This window comes from Myotis nattereri (genome assembly GCF_964212035.1).
Source record: "Myotis nattereri genome assembly, chromosome: 6".
Taxonomy (NCBI): Eukaryota; Metazoa; Chordata; class Mammalia; order Chiroptera; family Vespertilionidae; genus Myotis; species Myotis nattereri.
This window is the reverse complement of record NC_138081.1, coordinates 39,692,548-39,704,795: the sequence shown is the minus strand read 5'-3', so window position 1 is coordinate 39,704,795 and position 12,248 is coordinate 39,692,548.

The window sequence follows — 12,248 nt, the reverse complement described above, 5'->3', positions numbered from 1 at the left end:
AGAAGGGATGGGTGAAATAAATGAAGGGATTAAGGAAAAAACAACTCATAGACACAGACAACAGCATGGTGATTACCAGAAGGGAAGGGGTGAGGATGGGGGAAGTAGAAGAGGGTATAGGAAGGGATAATTGGTGATGGAAGGAGACTTGACTTGGGGTGGTGAACACACAATACAATATTCAGATGATGTATTATAGAATTGTACACCCAAATCCCATATAATTTTTTAACCAATGTCACCCCAATAAATTCAAATACATTCATACATACATATATACATACATACGTACATACATAATAGAAAAGATGTGTGCAAATGAATACCAATGAAAATATTCTCAATATGCCAGCCAGGCTTCAATTAAGGAAACAAAACCACTGAGTATTAAATAATCAGGAATTTATTACAGGCATTGGACATTACACAATTGTGAGAGGAACTGGGGTAAGGGTTCAGCACAGGGAGCTGGAAGGTTACTTAGCAGTTATTATGTGTGTCTTTGGGCAGCTCTCCTGAAGCACTGGGGGGCAGGCTAAAGTTTACAGCAAATCTGGAAACAAGGAACATCTAGCTGCTAGAGTGAGCCGTCAGGTGCAGAAGTGTGAGGTAAGCTGTTGCGTCTGCATAGTTACTTTCTCTGTGACTTCACATCCAAGCATGTACTGGGCCTGGGAAGCTAGAGTTCAGGAGGGTCAATGGTCAGGAATTAAAGCAGAATTCAGAGAAGGGAAGAAGAGTGAGGATAAACTGGGACCCACCAGCACCTCCACATCTCTCTTCTTTGCCTCTAACTATGACGACCTTCAGGGAGTGGAGGCTGTTGCTCCCTCCATTGGTCCAAATCTCGTGCAACTGTCTCTGGCGGCCAACTGCAAGCTGGGACCCTCCAGGCAGGTTCTGAGAAATGTAGTTCCAGATTAGCCAAGCTGACATAAGGTAAACAGTCCCATTAGGGCTTTTGGAGTACGCACAATTTTACTTTTATCTATGCCAGTGGTTCTCAACCTTCCTAATGCCGTGACCCTTTAATACAGTTCCTCATGTTGTGGTGACCCCCAATTTCATTGTTACAAATTGAACATAATTAAAGCACAGTGATTAATCACAAAAACAATATGTAATTATATATGTGTTTTCCGATGGTCTTAGGCGACCCCTGTGAAAGGGTCATTCCACCCACAAAGGGGTCGCGACCCACAGGTTGAGAATCGCTGATCTATGCTATGAGGTATCTATATTTCCTATTTATAATATGGTACTTCAAAATAAAGTCATAAGCAAAATAATTTCTTTTGGAAATGCTTTAAAATCAAAGTCAGTAAATATAAAGCTATAAAGTTACAAAATTCCTTTTGAGTCTCCTTTTGGTGATTTTGCACATTGCTCCACTTATTCACCTAGTGCTTTGCACTTTGCAATATTTTAAATTCTAATGAAATCTCAACAGAGTAGTGGCAATTTGCCACAGCATTTTTCTCTTACTTTTCTAAAAACAGAGTAAGCGAAGTGAGGAGAAATGTAGTGGGTTATGCAATACCCATGTTGGGGTGATGAACCCCCACCTCCAAGATGTTAACCTGAAGATTTCTCTACTCACTTCCCTGGTCTATGCAGTGAGGACAGTGTTCTCTGATGTGGAAAGTCAAAATAGTTACCACGGGATAGGATCAGTTGATCTGCAAGCGTAATATTTACTCTCGTTCCTTAAGTGCATGAGATAGATCCATGCAATTTTTCCAGAGAATGTCAAGGATTGGCATCCACATCCAAAACGGTCAGTCTTTGGAGCATGAAACTAACTCGTTGCACATTTTAAACTGAGATAGCGGGCATGTGCATGATTTACTAAATGTAATGTTGATGTTCACATATGAATTCACTTTATATTGGTAATTCTGTGGATGCTAGTTATGCCATTGATATTACTTCACTCTCCAGTAATCAACAGCTAGGGTCAACCAATTTGATTTTTTAACATCTATTGTATTTAGACAGAACCTATAGAAAACAACAACAAAGTAATTTGCATATGAGAAGTACTTGATATTGAAGACAAAGCCTTAAAGCTGACTTACAGTTAAAGTAAATAGACATTTTCATATTTCCAAATCTGATACGATCAGAATCCTGGAAGGTAATATTCATATCAATGGAACATTTAAATTGGCAATTGCTATAAAATTGAAATGAGGAAATACAGATTTTGCTTCAAAAGAATTACTCCCTAATGGTCACACTAAATGTATTTTTTTCTCTACATCAAGTGGATTTAGAATGTGTCATTAAAATGAAAGTACCTTCTATATTTCATCTTTAGAATAGATGGGAAAATGCTTTAAGAGGAGGTAAATAGCATATCCAGGTAACCAATTGAACTAAAATGTGAGGCTTCAAGTAGGTATTCAGTAAACCTGCTACTAGTTAGGTCCTTACTAGTATGTTCTTTGGTTAACAGTTGGAAATCACTGTTCCTTATGCTAGCATTCAAAATGCCTCTACAGGATGTTGGCCGTGACCTTCCCTGGAATAAAATAATCTAAACTATGGTTGTCTTTGACATAAAATGCTTCTTTAGAAAAGTGTGTACTTGGAACAGTATAACATGGAAGTGATCGCACCAGAGCAAAAAAAAGTTGTCAATAACTAAGCTGACCTGCTGCTCTTACAGAAGCACATTCTGCCGCCCAGTACAGCTCCACCTTCCATAGTGACAAGGACAGGGCAGAGGACTTCACTAACACCAAAGAACACTCAGTTGGATTAATATGTTAAACAACTACCTAAGAAACTGTCAATTACTTTCTTCTTTCATAGCTGTGGACTAATTCTTACTCTAATTCTAAGAGTTGTGAAGATTAAGTGGGACCATCCATGAGACACTATCTCGTATCCATTGACACATGGTGTGTGTACACTAAATGTTTATGTTCTTCCCTTCTTTCATGAGATTTGCTTATTATGGCTCAATTTACAAAGTTGATGTACTTGCTTCAAAGGATTCACTGAAGTATAAAAAGCGACAGTAGGAACTCTGAGAACAAATGTCAGATTACCTAACATGCAACCCATTTTTGCTTCTAATATACCAAGCATTTTTCCTTCCTGGAGCAGAAAAAAATTACTCCCACAGGATAGAGAAAAATGTTACTACTCTCTAAGACCTGCATTTCTTTACTCCCAACAGTATGCCCATGCCTAAAATTATTTGAGCAAATAGGAATTCGTAATTCATTTATCCTCATGTTATTCCCATGTCTCTCACTTTCTTTTCTGTTCACTTTTGATCAAGATGGACTTGACCCTCGGCTTGACTAAACTTTAGACAGGTTTCTTCCTGACTGTAAGCCCCTGCCCTCTCTTTACTTTAGAGCATTTACTTTAGAAAACTTGTAATTGCAAATTCTTTCTCTGCCCCTTGGAAATGTAGATAAACCTCCAAGCCTCTTACCTGTTTTACAATCCAGGAATGTCTGGGACCTGGGTGCCAACCTCAATAAAGATAGAGCCCCATCGGTCAGTGGGAGGGTGGCAGCCTAACTTGATTAATGTCTATTAAGGAACAGAAGGCTTAATGGCAAAGAAAAACATTTGCACACTCAGGAATGACTCAATGTGCTAGACACCTCCGATTGACCAACCCCACCCTTCAATGTCCTCCAGTACTTTTCCAATAGCCCACATTAGCACTTCAAATCCCTTTGGCCCTATGATCTAGTGGAGTTGAATTCAGTCTCTCTCCCCTATAGCAATTTTCCTTGCCTCTATCTGGTGCAGTTTTTGATAGTTTCCTTCTTACTGAATAAGTTCTACATGTCATTGTTAAAATAACACACACCCTTACTAATATCCTCAATTCATTTATCCCTCCTTTTTCCAACCCCGAAATCATGATAATCAGCCTTTCCAGTCGTTTGGTTGGAGATAAAAACACAGCCAGCCGACTGACTGCTGACTTCAAGTCCTAGATCACTATTTCACCCCTTTGTCTGCCTTAATGCCCCACACACCTCCTTACACTCATTTTCAGCAGATGACAGAGAGAATAGAGGCAATCAGAAAAATGTCCATCAGCTTCCACCTCCATATTCACCCACCCACCTGCATCTGGGACTTTATACTCTGCCCTCCCTAACGTTATTGTTGATGAGCTGGCTGTGCTTGAACGCTGGCCATCCTTACATGGTGTCCCAGACCCCATCTCCCCATCTCCAGGATGTAGCTGTAGAAACTCTCCCTCATCTATCTGTTACCAATTTTCCCCACTCTACTCAGTCAGTCCCATCACCCTGAAACACTGTAGTTGTTCCATCTTAAAATAATAATAATACGAATCCTCTCTTAATCTCCAATCCCCTCCCAGATACTGCAACAGATTTCTGCTTCCCTTTTAGAGAGACTTTGAGAAGGTGTTTAAAATGCCTCTCTTACCATCCCTTTTTAAACTATCTAGGCTATAGAGTTCTATTCCTAGAGATTATATAATTGAGGTATTCTCTCTCAAAACTCGGCTACTGAAGAGAAGTAGGCCAGCTTGTCAGGTTGAGTTTATTGGAAGATATCCTTCTTAATAGGGTCCTCACCCCCTTCTCCCAGGTAAGAATCTTCCTCTGAGGGTTGATCATTCTAAATCTGGAAGCCATTTTATTAAAATAATAACCTCAGGAATGTATTGATTTTTAAAGTGAAGTCCTAGTTTGTTAATTTACAAATAAAGAATATATCTTTCCACTCATTGTACCATATTTAACCTCTAATATCTCCTCCATGATAGTCTTCTATTAAGAAATGTGATGTTAAACTTGTGCTCTTAAATTCCTTTAATAGTTCTCTATTACTTTCCCGACAAGTCTAAAATCCATATAGTTGTGTAATTATCATGAAATTTTTGGTCTCAAAATCAACTTATTTTTTTTATAACTGTCTCTATTTCTGTCTCTTTTTTATTATTGTGGGTGAAAAACTTCAGTCTCTTCTAGGGTCACCACCACTCCCCACATTCATCTTCCAAGGATCTGTTATGGTACCAGGGTCTTAGGTCAGGTCAAGGTAAAAGTTGAGGGAAGGAGGAAAAAGTGGTCCTTGGCTCTCCTCCAGTGGTTGACACTGAAGTTTTTATCAATCAAATTGGCTTGGCTACTCCAGGTTCCCTGACTTGACATTCTTCAGTGACACGTGGAACCTGGCACACACAGGAGAAATTGTCTAGGGCTCCATCTTACTAAACATACCACACATTTATCTCTGGTGACTTGCTACATCTCCTGTGAGCTACTGGAAGGCTGTCCTGTTCACGTGACCCATAATACATTTTCTTTCTATCTCTCTCTGTGTGGGCCCCCTCCTGCCCCCCCCCACCCCCGCCAACACACACACTATTATTCTCATTTTCCCATTCCTCATTTCTCCCTTCCATTCTCTCCACAGCTTAAGGGATCTCTTTTAAATCTTGGGTATTGTAGATGGGAGCCTCATGCTCCTCACTGCTTTTCTCAAGTCATAGTTTCCATAACAGGAATCTTTTCCCTAACTTTGTTGCATGTAGGTCCTAGAAATAAAAGTTATCAGGAGTTATAGGTCCTGTCCTATTTTCATCTTTGCCACATCCCTCCCCCACAACAATGAGCACAGAACCCATAGCTTCTTAAATGGAGAGATGGGTAAAGTGGGGGAGATTATGCCTTAATATCAATGCTACATTTACAATTGGATTCCCACTTTATCCTCTCATTCATCCACATTCTCCCTTACATCTCTGTAACAGCAGATGGTTCATAGCTCCCTAAATGCGTACTTACAACATTAGAACAGTTCTATTGGTCCTCTGTCTGTTTTCAATGACTCTTCATGTGTTCACAACAGAAATGTGATGATGAAAGAGGAGGTAAGTATCCAATTGCTTGCACCTTCATATTTAGGTGCATCTGGAATATTTCTCCATCCACAGTGTGGCAGCTAATAGGCTTTGAGCCAATTGATAAGTCAGTGTAAATCTCTGCACTAAATGGTAGTAAAGGTTAAGAATTTTTGTATAGAAACAAACATATGTGTGTTAATACTATATATGTACATATATGTATATTCATGTAAGTACATACATATGTATGTTTAGGAGTGGGAATATTTTGTTTAACTTCCACATGGATCTGTGGACTCTTTTGTGGACTCTAGGGGATGCAGACACCCTATTTTACGTAACATACATTTACTTCTAACTTTATATGTATCTAAGCTGCCATCTTAGTGTCCCGGTACCAATTTTTCAGACATGTTACAACTCATTACTCCCCTATTTGCCTTATATTAATTACTTTTGATGAGTTTTGGGAGACAGATTAGTCACTTGACAGTAATTGTAACCACATGTGTGTTATCAGCAGAGCTTCTGAAAACCATTTCTTCCCTGGCTTAACTCTGGAAATAGATAAACGCATATCTTTTATGAAGATGATGATTACTTTCAATATCATAAGACTCTCTCTGACCTTGCTCCTAAGGAATTCTGAGGATGCAGCTTCCTATGCATTGATTAGAGCTCATCTGAACAAACCCCAGTTAAACACCGTGGGAAAGAGTTTTAATAGTAAGGATTTAGATTATTATCATTCAAGAATTTTTAACCTCTACCTACAGCTTTTATTTTCATGGTTATCAACCACAGGTAGGCCTTAATAGAACCTAGAGATTCTTCTAATTTCATTCATCAGCTCCATCTAACATTGTTCAAGATATCTATTCTAAGTCTTGTAAAGGTCATTCATGATGTAATGTTGCTGAATTATATAATCAACTTTTGGTTCTCATCTTGACCTATCAGTGGTGATCATGTTAGTATACACTATAAGAAGGCCATTGTCTCACTGAGAAGCATCTCTCTCAGGAATCAGACACTGATAAGCTAACCCTTACCTGTTAAGGATTTAATAATGACTCCTTGCAAGAAGATAGTTTTCTTGATCAGGATTCTACCCATATAGCCGTAATTCCTTCCATTCCCACCTCTTGCTCTTTATTTCAACCTTGCCCAATTTCCTCAAGTCTTCAGACTTTTGCAAATGCAGTACAATGTCCTGACTACACCCTTCACTTCTAACATGCATAGATATCTGGAAAGTCATTTCTGTGTGCCCACAATCATCCCCCTTCCCTTGTCCATGCCACAGGCCTCTCCTCATGCTCTGAGCATTTCCTCTGTGATAGAAATTTTCAAGTTGTCATTTGTTTATTTACTGGCTTTCCATAAGAAAGTAAGTTCTTTTTCATATTTAGGAACTTGCAAAGAGTAGTCATCAACAAAGTAAAGAATATATTGATATACTTTCCCCACTTTTTCTTTTTTTCCTTATCTTATCAGATATTTTGAAACTTTGAAAGTGAAATTATTTTTAAAAATCAGAATCTTATACCTCATGGTATGCTAATATTTATTAAAAACATTAGAAGCCATATTTTTGCTTTACATTTGAAAACTATTTCATATTGCTGACATTAAAAACAAATTATTCTCCTAAATATGTTGGAAAATAGATTAATATACTAAATAAAATAAAAATCAGATCTCTTTTGATTATTTAAGCTTTTAAATTTTAAAAGTGAGATGCACAAATTTTTATACTCTTGTTAATATTGTATATTCACTGCAAAGTTGCAATAAAACCTCTAAGGCAGGAAGGTTTAAATACTAAGCTTTTCTTATTAATTCCCTGAATTAGAACAGCTCTTAAAATAAAATCAACTACATTTGAGCCAGATGAAGAAATTGGATTCAGGGATGATTGCTATCTTTACAGCCTATGACCTTACATTATTCTGTCATATGCCTAAGGACATTGAAAGTCTCTAAATTAATTTTAGGGCGTACACAATAATGTTTTTTTAAATCACAGCTCCAAGAGCAGTATGCCCTGTTGCTCTGTTTTCAGGTTTTTAATCTTCATAACATGATTCTGCAATATGTCCTGTTTCTAGAAATATTTTGCGAATGTTTCCAGAAGTATTTTTTAAAATCTTGGCAATAATGTGCACCACTTTGTACCTCCTCCCAGTACTTTTCTAAAGGGAGAAAAACACTTTTTTCTCTGCATCCTGTGTTCAGTCAACCTGTTTGTTCCCAGTGTTTTAAGATGCCTTTAGGGTTGCCAGTAACAAACAAGCAGCAAGGCTCATATATCTTGAGGATCCTTGTGTGCTGTCAGAATAGCAGAAACTTGGAGTTTCACTTGTGCCAAGAACTAATGTTTTCACAGTAATTTTTATATGTCATTACTCACTCTATGGATAAAGAAACAGGAAGGGGGCAGGGGCTAGGTGGAGGTGGGCAAAGGTGGAAGGAAGGGGGATACCTGTAATAGTGTCAGTAAAGTGGAGCCCTAACTGGTTTGGCTCAGTGGCTAGAGCATCGGCCTGTGGACTCAAGGGTCCCAGGTTCGATTCCGGCCAAGGGCATGTACCTTGGTTGCAGGCACACACCCAGTGGGGAGTGTGCAGGAGGCAGCTGATCGATGTTTCTAACTCTCTATCCCTCTCCCTTCCTCTCTGTAAAAAATCAATAAAATATATATTTTTTAAAAAAGAATAAAGTGGAAATATACACAATACCATATACATTAGCACCAAAAAATAAATAATGAGGTATAGGTCTAATAAAATATGTCCAGGATCTATAAGCGGATACCAACAAAACTCTGACTAAAGAAATTAGAGAGGATGTGAGTTGTTTAATTTACATACATACTGTTTTGTTGGACTTGCTGCAGTGAACTGTGTTATTTCAGAGTATCCTCATTATAATTCTTTTGTAAAAAGAAGCATCATTTTATAATAAAAATAAACTCATTCTATCTCTTTGCCACTTCAAAGTTTTAGGCTCTTTCCAACACAGTACATATTATTAGTGGGGCAAATATAGTGAAAGGAAACAGCATAGTCTAATAATAATACTAAGGGAAGATATGGGAGTCACGAATATACATTACATCTTTCAGGAATCTTGACTGATCATTTAGATGATATTTTGGGTGGCAGCCTGGTACAGTGATCATGACCTGATTTTATACTTCATTTTTCCCTTTCTTCCAAGTCTCGGTTTTCACATCTGTGAAATGGAACTGATATCTGCTCTGCAGGGCTCAGCGAGGTTCAGAGATCATATACACATGCTGCATAAGCCTAGTGAGTGCTTAATTAAGGATGACTTGTATTGTCCCAGTAACAATAGGCTCTGGTTATTATAGAGAAGTGTAGCCACATTGGTAGAGAGCAGAGAGTTGGAGCCAAAGGGATGGAGTAGGCAAAACTGTGGGGGGACGTCTGCTAGATCTGGGTTAGTGATGTTTCTGTGTCCAGCTTACATGCCAGCCTGGAAAGGCAGCTGGAGAATGAAACTCTAGCTTTGTTTATAGAGCACAGAAATGATGACCACTAATATTTTGTGAGAATCCTTGTTGTAATTTTTCTTTTACCTACATCATCATGGTGGCAAAAGGTAACATATAGGGACTAAAACATTGAATAAATGTGTATGGAATATATACAGCAGAGCTGCTACTGTTTGATAAGCCGAATAAGAATATCAGGAACAGGGTGAAGAGGATACAATGGCTAACTCTACTGAAGCCCAGCTATGAATAACAAGGCCGCTAGGGGAAGACGGCACTCCCTCCCGTGCTCAGCAACAGCTGCTAGCTGAGCAAGGGTTTTAGAAAGTCCACCTGGGTGTCAGAGGCGGGATCAGTGTCCCCATTAGCTGGGCCTTGGCAATAAGAGCTTCAAAAACTAATATTTATGAGCACTTAGTCAATTCTAGCCCCCACCACGCATCTTATTTGAATTCGCTAATGGAGTCTCTAGAATAACCCTGTGAGGTAAAATCTTTTATCATCATTTTGCAGATGCAAAAACTGAGCCTTAAGGAGCTCAGTTAATTTGACCATAAAACTAGTAAGAGATGGAATGAGGGCTTGAAACCAGGATTGTCTGACTTCATATCCCAAATGCTTAACTGCTATACTTTACTGTTCCCTAAGATACTAACCCTCAACAGCATAAATAAATTCATTTCAAGAATGATAGCAGTTACTATCTATTGAGCACTTACTATGTCTCAGGTGCTGCTCTCCCCACATTATTTCATTTAGTTCTCATTTGAATCCGGCGAGGTTTTTATTTAGGTTTTATCTTGCCATTTTACAAAGGACCACACTGAGGCTTTTTTTTTTCTTCCCCAATGATGTAGGCTTATAGTACAAGAGCAGGGACTGAATCCAGTTCTGTGGGTTTTTTTTACACTAAAAATTCAGTGTTTTTACACTACAAAAATTGAGGACATCAAAGTCAGAGAAGGATAACTGTTTTTTGTAGGTCCCTCTAACACCAACTATAAAATAATATGAAAGCCATGACTATAAAATAAAGTGGCAACCTACAGGACCCGCCTTACTGCTTTATGGTCATGCTTCATAATTATTCAACAAATATTTATTGAGCTCCTACTATACACCATGCTAAACATGATGCAGATCGTCAATCAGATTGATTTCATAATAGCTCCAATTCAAAGACTGGTTCAATTCTTCATGGTACTTTCCCTTCATGTGGCTATATTTTTGTCAGAATTGTTTTCAACACACCTTATCTCTGACCTTTCACCTAAAGAAGCAACACCTATCATCCTGATTTGGGCCTTAGGATGACAGCAGGACTAACATTGATTTGCTTCCCAGGTGAGGAATGAATGTGTTTACATGACCACAGAGGAAACAAAAATCCTCTTTCTGGACAAAAAACTTACATCCAGCTTCCTCTTCATTTTTGAACACCGTGGCTACCTGAACTCAACTGAAGCAGAACATATTGTCAGCGAAAGCAGTATTAATTAAAATCGTCTGTTGAGACCCAGGCCAGATTTGCTATTGCAAGTCAAAGCGAAGAGAACATAATGCTGTGTGCTGTTTAGAAGATGGAGGTATTTCCCGGGGTTATTTACAAATCATTAGCAGAACTTACCTGCTGTTGTCAGGACCTCCACTGGTAGGGAGTCACGTGTAGGACATAATTATTAGAGCCGGGATGATGTGTGGGCCGTAGAATTTAGTTTTCGTTAGACGCACCCTCACCAACACCAGAGAGGTGTTACCAGACAGCCTGCCTGTCAGTGGGAGAGGGCTGGTCCCAACCTCGATCTTTGTCTTCTCGTATAAATGAATTTATATGAGAGACCTTGGCTGTGTAGTGAAAAGCCAATTTATTAAAGCAATTAAAGCCTGTGCCTTGGTTGAAAAAGCAAAGCAAGCAAACCTATACATCTGGCTGATGAGCTCAGATGAGCTCTCAGCTGATCTGAAGAGCCAGTTAGGTGGGGGGTCTGAGGCATTACATACCTCTTATCTATAGGTTTCAAAATTCCTTTGCTGAATATTTTGGTACAGATTAAATCTCAAGGTACCTTTTTACTTTTGTGGCCTTCCCAGAATTCATGAGAAGCACCTAGCAACTTGATCTTGCCAAGCCTTGAGAAGGCTGGCTTCTCTGCTTAGGGAGTAAAACTGCCCTTTTTTTTTCCTTTCCCCTCCCCCCTCCCTTTCTGCATTCTCTCCTTAGGAAGGTTTTTAACCATTTCCTCTGGTGTCCTTGGCTGGGAAGATAATGGTTTGTTAGTTATAAGCTGGCTGCAAATTGCCCACACTGTTTGGCCTTGTTTTAACTTTCCTGTCTCAGTTTCCCTATTCCTCCTGCCTTGGGGTCCTGTAACAGTTTGAAAGGTAAAGCTATTAAAATAATAACACTTATATGTTGCACTGATAATTGAAACATTACTAGTTGACTACAGAAATCTTGAAAAACTCAGAAAAGGATGAAGAGAAAGAACAAATCACCTATAACCTCAGCCCCTAGTGGCAACTACTTCAACATTTTTTACAAATCAATTTTACATAGTTGAGATTTAAGTGAAGACTGTTTTTAATTTAGCATCCTATTATGAGCATTTCAGCAATCTTCATAAATGTCATCTACTTTTGATAATGGAATATATATATATTGATTTCAGAGAGGGAGAGAGAGAATAGAAACATCAATGACAAGAGAGAATCATTGATCGGCTACCTCCTGCATATCACACACTGGGGATTGAGCCCTAAACCAGGGCATGCGCCTTGACCGGGAATCAAACCGTGACCTCCTGGTTCATAGGTCAAGGCTCAACCACTGAGCCATGCCGGCCGGGCAGGATGTCTTACAATTTTTTTTTT